Genomic DNA, 10,286 nt, shown 5'->3' with positions numbered 1-10,286 from the left:
CCCGCCGCCTCGGGGCTCCGCAGTCTCCCTTCCCCGCGTCCTCCCAGGCTGGTCCTCTTCCCTGCTAAGCCCCACCATCGTGGCCATTTTTTTCTGCGTCGATGCCGTCTCCATGGAGAAAAAAGCGGGCGTTCCCCGCCTTCTGGGACTTCCAGGCACCCTGAGGACTCTGCACAGTCTCTGCGTGGATGGGGTGGGCACTACAGCTGCCCTCCAGCCTGAGGTAGATAACTAGTTCCATATCCTCGGCTCCCTAAGATCTGGGAAAAGCCCGTTTTCTAATAGGACTTTTTAATTTAGTTTTCGTTGATAACTAGCTCCATATCCCCGGCTCCCTGAGATCTGGGAAAAGCCCGTTTTTTGTTTTTTTGGTTTTGTTTTTTGTTTTTGTTTTTTGAGACGGAGTCTCGCTGTGTCACCCAGGCTGGAGTGCAGTGGCACGATCTCGGCTCACTGCAAGCTCCGCCTCCCGGGTTTACGTCATTCTACTGCCTCAGCCTCGCCAGTAACTGGGACTACAGGTGCCCGCCACCACGCCCAGCTAATTTTTTTTTTTTCTTTTTGTATTTTTAGTAGAGACGGGGTTTCACCGTGTTAGCCAGGATGGTCTTGATATCCTGACCTCGTGATCCACCCGCCTTGGTCTCCCAAAGTGCCTGGATTACAGGCGTGAGACACCGCACCCGGCCGGACGAAAAAGCCCGTTTTCTAATGGGACTTTTTCATTTAGTTTTCGTTTTAATTAGTTTCGTTTTTGTCACAATCTGATTCATTTCTGTCCCTTAAACAGGCTTGTTTCTGGCGTTGGAGACATCAGGCTTACTAAAGACACAGGAGTTGATGACCAGCCCTGGCCAACACGGTGAAACTCGGTCTCTACCAAAAATACAAAAATTAGCCAGGCATGATCCTGCACAGTGTGCTGCTTCACGAAATGGTGAGAGGTGCTCTGCTAGGTCTGAAATGTCTTGATTTTCCATAGAACTTTTGCTTTGTAGAAAGATTTGCAATGTTCATTTTCAAGGAAGGAGAACATTCAGAAGTGACATGTAATCAGTAATAGTACTGACAGTGCCTGGAGTCTGACAGCCCTGTCTTTGAATCCCTGCTTTTTTGCCATTCACAGTCTGAGCTAAAGGATTGTAATTGTACATTAATTATAATAAAATTTGAAAAATTAAGGGTGGTTGACACAGTCACATGGTCAAAATGCATGAGGATGGTTTTTCTCTTTATGGCTTTTTTTTTTTAAAGACAGAGTCTCACTCTGTCGCCCAGCCTGGAGTCCAGTGGCTCACTGCAACCTCCACCTCCTGGGTTCAAGCGATTCTCCTGTCTCAGCTTCCCAAGTAGCTGGGATTACAGGCTCCCTCCACCACACCCAGCTAATTTTTGTATTCTTTATAGAGATGGGATTTCACCATGTTGACCAGGCCGGTCTTGAACTCATGACTTCAGGTGATCCGCCTGAATCAACCTCCCAAAGTGCTGGGATTACCAGGCGTGAGCCACCGCATGGGGCCAGTTTTTCTCTTTTTAAAACAGCAATTTCTCTGTTAATGTCTCATCTCCATCTCGAACTGGAGGGGAAAGAAAGCTCTTTGCTTTAACATTTTTAAAGTCTTAGGGATGAAGAATATGAGATTATTGATGGGAGTATGTGTTTTACTCATCCCTAAATTCCCAAAACTTCGCAGTTCAAATACCAGAAAAGGAAATGATTTCCTGCTGGTTTGAGTACAGAATAATAATTAGGGTTTTGCTAGTAATATACCATGCCATCAACATCCAGATGAAATACGTTTAGCAAAGACTCACTAACATAGCAGGTATAGTTTTTTTTTTTAGTAGGTTCAGTGGTGGCCTGCGTTAGCAAAAAAGTGGAACCACAGTTAAACTTGACATCAGAATTGTTTGGGGGCTGGGTGCGGTGGCTCATGCTTGTAATCTCAGCACTTTGGAAGGCCGAGGTAGGTGGATCACTTGAGGCCAAGGAGTTCACGATCAGCCCTGGCCAACATGGTGAAACTCCATCTCTACTAAAAATACAAAAATTAGTCGGGCATGGTTCTGCACGCCTGTAGTCTCAGCTACTCCAGAGGCTGAGGCAGGAGAATTGATCGCTTGAACCTAGGAGGCTGAGGTTTCAGTGAGCCAAGATTGTGCCACTGCACTCTCCAGCCTAGGCAACAGAGTGAGACTGACATTAAAAAACAAAACAAACAAACAAAACATTATTTGGGTTTTAGTGTGTGAGAAATACAGCATAAGTAGAGAGAAGCACATTGAACATTTACAATTTAGGAAATAATTATAAAGTGGACACACACAACCACCATTGTAGTTAAGAAATAAATTGTTGCTGGGTGCGGTGGCTCGAGCCTGTAATCCCAGCACTTTGGGAGGCCGAGACGGGCGGATCACAAGGTCAGGAGATCGAGACCGTCCTGGCTAACACAGTGAAACCCTGTCTCTACTAAAAAATACAAAAAACTAGCTGGGCGAGGTGGCAGGCGCCTGTAGTCCCAGCTGCTCGGGAAGCTGAGGCAGGAGAATGGCGTAAACCCAGGAGGCAGAGCTTGCAGTGAGCTGAGATCTGGCCTCTGCACTCCAGCCTGGGCCACAGAGCGAGACTCCATCTCAAAAAACAAAAACAAAAAAAAAAAAGGAAATAAATTGTTGCTACCACCTTAGAAGTCCCCTCCCACTGGAACCTCTTTCCAGTCTCCAGAAGTTCGTATTTCAGTTTTCTTTGAAAAAATTATAAACCTACAATGGTAGTGATTATAATGTGTGTACCCTTTACCTAGATTCACCAATTGTTTACATGTTGCTCCATTTCTTTTCTATTTTTCCCCTGAATCATTTGAAGATAAGCTGCAGACATGCCATTTTACCTCTAAAATACAGTGTTTCCCGTTTTTTTTTTTTTTTTTAAGAGACAGGATTTTGCCACGTAGAGCAGGCTGGTTTCTTCCTGAGTTCAAGGGATCCACCTGCGGTGGCCTCCCAAAGTGCTGGGATTACAGGCATGAGCTACCGCACCTGACCTTTCCTTTTAAATTATTTGATCATTGCAGAGTAACAGTGGAGGCTGCTGAGCTTTCATTTTAGGAGATACCTGGCTGATTCTCACTAGAGCCCTATACTTGCCGTAAAGAGGCAAGGGTGTAAAATTATGTGTTAGCTATGTCATCTTGAGTAAGCTTTTACTGAGCCTCAAGCTTCCTCATCTGTAAAGTAGAGATAACCTGGGAAATAAATTACACATGAAAATGTTTTGATCATTATAATTGCATATGCATGATAGCTAATTGTGACTTTTTAATCCTAGTAATTTGTAGCCAAACTCTTGGGTAGATTTTTCAAGTAGATAGCACTTAAAGAGGCCTTTCATGCATTTTATTTGTGGTATAGTTAGACTGCTTCATATTGTTTTAAGTGATTCATTCTTTTTCTACTTTCAGCAAATTCAACACCCAATAGCTTCCTTAATAGCAAAGGTAGCAACAGCCCAGGATTATATAACTGGGGATGGTACAACTTCCAACGTCCTAATCATTGGAGAGCTACTGAAACAGGCGGATCTCTACATTTCTGAAGTATGCACAACTGTTTTTTGTTTTGTTTTGTTTTGTTTTTTGAGATGGAGTTTCACTCTTGTTACCCAGGCTGGAGTGCAATGGCGTGATCTCGGCTCACCGCAACCACCGCCTCCTGGGTTCAAGCAATTCCCAGCCTCAGCCTCCTGAGTAGCTGGGATTACAGACATGCGCCACCACGCCCAGCTAATTTTGTATTTTTGGTAGAGATGGGGTTTCTCCACGTTGGTCAGGCTGGTCTCAAAACTCCTGACCTCAGGTGATCCACCCATCTTGGCCTCCCAAAGTGCTGGGATTATAGGCATGAGCCACCGCACCCGGCACACAACTCGTTTGTGTAATGTTTCATTGTATATAGGATGTGTCAGATACTTATTTATACAAATTGATGTGTTGTTAATACTAGCTGAGGCCATAGAGTAGAATTAGGGGGCTTAAATCTGGATCTTCATCCTGGTCTAAAATAAATTAATTGTGACCTTGGACAGGTTATGGAACCTTCTTTGACCTGAAAATAATTTTATAATCAAGTTGAATTACCTATGTGATTTGTATCTGTCTTTAGTGTAGATTAATAATTGAGATTTTAAAATGGGATGTTTAGGACTAGGCATATTTATTTGTTAGGAAAAAGCCAACCAAAAGCTTACATTGGGATAAATTCCACTTTTTTAGCCCTGGCTAGTTCCAAGGTTTAAAACAAACCTCAAGGACTATGAATCTATTGTCAGAATATCCTGGCAGAAGAGAGCAGACAGTCTTTATTTATTTTTATTAGTAAATTACGTGAATTAGTTTGAGATTACCTATAGAAAAAATAGAATAACGCTACCATCTGCGAGTTGGTGGGACACAGTGTCGGTTTTGGCATGATTCGGGGTGGTTTGCACAGTGAACACCCAAGTGTGCTTTATAGTTCCCTTGGCTTTGACCCTGTGCTAGAGCATTGCCTGTTCTTCTCCTCTGCATTGAAAGGAATATTTATCCTTTTAAATGTATTCAGAAAGCCAGCACATCATGTTAGTGCGTGTTCAAAGGTATGGTGATCCAGAATATCCCTCCAAGAATTATCTGAACTTTATCATGAACTATAGTTGCACCTAATTGAAGATGGGAGTGTTATTGTGTGTTTATTGTAGGACCTTCATCCCAGAATAATCACTGAAGGATTTGAAGCTGTGAAGGAAAAGGCCCTTCAGTTTTTGGAAGAAGTCAAAGTAAGCAGAGAGATGGACAAGGAAACACTTAAAGATGTGACCAGAGCATCTCTTCGTACTAAAGTTCACGTTGAATTTGCAGATGTCTTAACAGAGATATATATTTAATTTTGTGTGTGTCTGTTATGGTACACCTATACAGAAAATCTCTGATAGTAGAAACATGAATATAATTACCAATTTCAATTACAAGGTGCTATTTAGGTTCATTTTTGTGACAGTGATACCTAATCTGTGTCTCTAAAAAGTAAAATGAGGAAATTCAAATAATAGTATACCTAACCAGGTTATAAAATTGGAGCTTTCATTAAAAGGTTTATAAAGTGGAGATTTTGTTATTAGAAAGCTTCCAGTTACCAGTATTTTTAATGAAACACCAGAAGGAATGTTAATGTTTGTGAATTACATTGATTGATTTCAGAAAGGTAACAGCTGTTTATATATAATGTATTCTATCTGCTTATAGAAGACAAATCAGTGTAGATATCGTAAAATGAAGAAACTGTCTACTTTAGCCTTCTGAAAAGCAACATATTTCTGCTGCCGCAAATTGAATTTACTTAATGGTTATCCTTCTATTGCAGGCTGCAGTGGGCTCCATTTTGGCCATTAAAAGAAAAGATGAACCTATTGATCTTTTTATGGTTTTGTGATCATGGAGATGAAACATAAATCTGAAACTGATACAAGGTAGGTGGTAGAAGACTGAAATACTAATGGTCAGGTGTGGTGGCTAATGCCTGTATGTAATCCCAGCACTTTGGGAAGCCAAGGTGGGTGGATCACCTGAGGTCAGGAGTTTGAGACCAGCCTGGCCACCATGGGGAAACCCCGTCTCTACTAAAATTACAAAAATTAGCCAGGCATGGTGGCAGACGCATGTAATCCCAGCTACTTGGGAGGCTGAGGCAGAAGAATTGCTTGAACCTGGGAGGCGGTGGTTGCAGTGAGCCAGGACCATACCATTGCCCTCCAGCCTGGGTGACGAGCAAAACTCCCTCTCAAAAAAAAAAATAATAAAATGTGTTTTGAAATTTAGGGTGCTTTGTACAATATATACTGTTGGCAAAATTTTTAATATATTTGGATATAAAATATTGTATATTTACCTGCAGATATAAGTTGGATAAATTGCTTGGTGAATATTGTTTTTACTTTTAGTAATATTTTCTCCTGAAATACAGTGAATGTTATGTTGTATTTATGGTTAGAATTGTTCTGAAAAGTGAACATCAGTCATTTGGCATTTATTGAATTGCTAGGTACAAAGCATAATGAGAAGAAGCAGAGGAATTAAAAAAAATTTTTTTCAAACACTTAGTTAGAAAACATGTTTGTGTTCGTTTTTCCCTTCTTTTAGTGGAGAATGGAGTCTCCCTATGCTGCCTAAGCTGGTTTTGAATTCCTGGGATTAAGGTGTCCTCTACCTCTGCCTCCCCAAGTGCTGGCATTACAGGCGCTTGGCAGAAAACATATTTTTAAAGGATGTCATCACAGTTTGACAGCCTACCAGGGAGACTATCTCTGCAGACTTTTCTGTACAGCATAGGATCTTCAAGTAATTCAAGAAACAAAGCTGACTGTATGAAAATTATCAATACCTTCTCAGTTCAGTGTTTAACACACATCCATCTGGAGATCAATAACCATAATTCTTTGTGTGTTTGAACAGCTTAATCAGAGGGCTTGTTTTGGATCACGGAGCATAGCATCCTGATAGAAAAAAAGGGTGGAGGATGCATACATCCTCACTTGTAACATGTCATTAGAATATGAAAAAACTTAAGTTTATAGCCCCTTAACAGTGAAATGGAGGAGCTTCGTACTTTAGGTGAGTTACTTTTTTGTGAAACTTCGTTTCCCACTGTAAGGACAATAATCCTCAAATTGGTTTGGGAGAGTTATAGGAAACAGCCTCTGAAGATGTGCAAGGGGCAGGATTGGAGCTCAGTGAACTGTTTGTTAAATCTTAGGACTAATACAGTCTCAGAAGCTATTTTCTTCTCAAAAAATAAATGTTTCCCTACTTTCTGTAACTTTTCTTCTTCTTCTTAATAGAGAAGTGAATTCTGGCTTTTTTTTTTTTTTTTTTTTTTACAAGAGTGCAGAAGAGGGAGAAAAACTCATAAAAGCTGAAAGAAAATTCATTGAAGATAGAGTTAAAACAAATAATAGAACTGAAAAGCAAAGTCTGTGGTGATTCAGATAAAGGATTTGTTATTAATCGAAAGGTGAGAATGAAAATTCATTGTATAAACTAAATAGTATGTATCATCCTTTTTACTTTTAAGGTAGAAGATGTTGAAACTAATTTTTATTTTTGTTATAGGGAATTGACCCCTTTTCCTCAGATGCTCTTTCAAAAGAAGGCGTAGTCGCTCTGCGCAGAGCTAAAAGGAGAAATATGGAGAGGTATGAGTAGCAGATTTATCCAAGTAATTTGACTTTTACTTATTTTGCAAATGAATTGGGATTATTTCTTTTTCCTTATACTTTATTTTTGGGTTTTTCAACTGTATAATTAATGGGCATTAACTATATTCACATTAATTAGCACCCATCAGCACTGTACATCTCTAGAATTTATCATCGCAAACTGAAACTGTATACCCATTAAATAGTTCCTCCCCATTTCTCCCTCCCTCTTGCGCCTTGTAAACATTATTTTACTTTTTGTCTCTGAATTCAGTATACCTCCTCCCAAAGAGCTCACCACAATAAAGGTTTTTTTTAAAAAATTATTATTTTTTGAGACAGTCTTGCTCTGTTGTGCAGTGGTATAATCTTGGTTCACTGCAACTTCCGCTTCCTGAGTTCTAGGAGTCTCATGCCTCAGCCTCCCAAGTAGCTGGGATTATGGGTGTCTGCCCCCATGCCCACTGAATTGTTTTGTTTTGCTTTTTTAGTAGAGATGGGGTTTTGCCATGTTGGCTATGCTGGTCTCAAACTCCTGGCCTCAAGTGATCCACCCACCTCAACCTCCCAAAGTGCCGGGATTACTGGTGTGAGCCACCATGCCTGGCCAACAAAGAGCTCTTGTCTACTTTTAGATTTCATTTGCTGACTTGGGGAGAGTGGTTTAAATGGAGGGTTAAAAGACTAGTTTTCAGCTGGTTGATGGCAAATTAAAAGGCTTAGGTTAAAGTACATTTTAAAATGTAATTTTGTGTGTAATTCTGAAAAATTCCTTCCTAAAAATTACTTGTCTTCTCTTTGAACTTCAGTGGTAACATTGCTTATCCACCTCCCTTAAAATGCTATTTCAGGCTGACTCTTCCTTGGGGTGGGGTGGCCCTGAATTCTTTTGACGACCTCAGTCCTGACTGCTTGGGACATGTAGGACTTGTATATGGGTATACATTGGTAAGTGTATTTTCTTCTTGAAGGCAATAGAACTTTTTTAGCTCATGAATTATTTTTATTTTGTTTGTTTGAGATAGGGTCTCACTCCTGCCCAGGCTGGAGTGCAGTGGTGTGATCACAGCTCACTGCAGCCTCATCTTCTGGGCTCAAGTGTTCCTCCTGCTTCAGGCCCCTGAGCAAATGGGACCACAGACATGTGCTACCATGCATGGCTAATTTTTTTTTGTAATTTTTGTAGAAAACAGGGTCGTATTGTGTTGCCCAGGCAGGTCTTAAACTCCTGGGCTCAGGCCGTCCTTCACCCTCAGCCTCCCAACGTGCTGAGATTACAGACATGAGCCACTGTGCCTGGTTCAGGAAGTCTTTAGGAGAAAAATTAATTGAAATTCAGGATTAGATTTTTGTTTATATACATTTTGAAGGTTTATGTGTAGTAATGGGAAGCCATTGATGGGGGAAATCACATTTATATGTGATTTTTCAAAAAGAGATAATTTGGTTTAATGTGATCAAGTTTGTTCCTTACTAATATGCTGCTTGTCATTCTCTGTAGGTTCCTCTTCTCTCTTCACTCTTTGCACAATCATGTTTCTTCTACATATAGGGAGTTCACCTTTATTGAGAAGTGTTAACAACCCTCGTTCTATTGATCAAAGGACCAAATAAGCCCACACTTAGATCAGAGATGCAGTAAAGGATGGCTTGAGGGCTGTCAAAATTGCTATTGATGATGGTAAGGTCCTCACCATATTTCAATTCTATTATATTCTTTTGCTGGTCTGAAAAGCATGGCTGAATACTGTGTTCTTTTATCAGTAGTTTACACAGCCAGACACCATGCAAAAGCAGTCTTCCCTTTAGAATGACTGATGGTATGCTAAGGTTTTTCATAGCGTATCATTATTAAAGGTGAATACAAATAAATGAACTAATACTGATCTGTTGAAAGAGCTGCCAGTGGCTAGTGAAGCCATTCTGGTTGAGCCATTCTCCTATTTGATATGTTAGTCGCTTGTATTGTGGCTTTCAAATGCAGCACTTAAATTGATGTGGTCATAGTGAATTTGTAAGAAAGTAATGGCTTTCATATGTATATTTTGTTATTCATAAAATTAGTTCTACAGTTTTCTTAGTATTTTTTTCCCCCCCATCCAACAGGCTGTGTGATTAAATATAAGCTCAGTGTTAAGGGCAGGGCACAGCTTGGAGTCCAAGCATTTGCTGATGCGTTGCGCGTTATCCCAAGGGGTACATGCCTTAAACAGTCAATCTTCCAGAAGATTCAGCTCATCAAACCTTTTTGATAATGTAGGCTTTATTGATAATGTGGATTTTGGATAAGCAAGTTTGATCAGTTTTCTTCCTGACTCTAGAACAGGTATCCCTCATCATCCAGATGTATTTGGTTTCTCTGGGAGGCCTGAATAGCTGACGTTTCAGATGGCAAGAGAGAACCTGTAGTTTAATATTTGCAGTATTAAGGGTTATACTTGAGTACAAACTTGCTTTTTGTTTTGGTTTTAGTTAAACTGATATCATTGTTTTCTATTATATACTAATTTTGAAGTATAGTTTATGACTGGTGTATTGCTGCTTGCTTTGGGGTAGATGAGAGAGTTGATCAGTAACTTGTGTCTGGTTATTCTCTGAAGGGAACATAAATGTTCTGTCTTCATGCAATAGATTTTTTGTGTTTCTTTTGTTGTTGTTTTTTGAGAACTTTGTGAGTTTTGCTTTTGTTGTCCAGGCTGGAGCGTAGTGGTGTGATCTCGGCCCGTTGCAACCTCAGCCTCCCTAGTAGCTGTAGTAGCTGTAATTACAGACACCTGCCACCACACCCGGCTAGGGTTTTTTTGTATTTTTAGTAGAGATGAGGTTTCACCATGTTGGCTAGAATGGTCTCAAACTCCTGACCTCAGGTGATCCACCTGCCTTGGCCTCCCAAAGTGCTGGGATTACAGGCGTGAGCCACTGCATCCAGCTGAGATGTCTTTTGCACTTTTTTTTTTTTTTTTGAAACAGAGTCTCACTCTGTCACCCAGGCTGGAGTGCAGTGGTGTGATCTTGGCTCATGGCAACCTCCACCTCCCAGGTTCAAGCAATT

At 40.6% G+C, this 10,286-nt stretch overlaps 1 pseudogene; it reads left to right on the top strand.

Moving 5' to 3' along the window:
- Positions 1-791: 791 nt before the first annotated feature.
- LOC105518952 overlaps positions 792-10,286 on the top strand; it is an 11,594-nt pseudogene continuing 2,099 nt past the window's right edge.

This window comes from Colobus angolensis, unplaced genomic scaffold, assembly GCF_000951035.1.
Source record: "Colobus angolensis palliatus isolate OR3802 unplaced genomic scaffold, Cang.pa_1.0 Scaffold333, whole genome shotgun sequence".
Lineage (NCBI taxonomy): Eukaryota > Metazoa > Chordata > Mammalia > Primates > Cercopithecidae > Colobus > Colobus angolensis.
The sequence above is the reverse complement of the archived record's forward strand: the minus strand, read 5'-3'. Positions and strand labels throughout refer to the sequence as shown.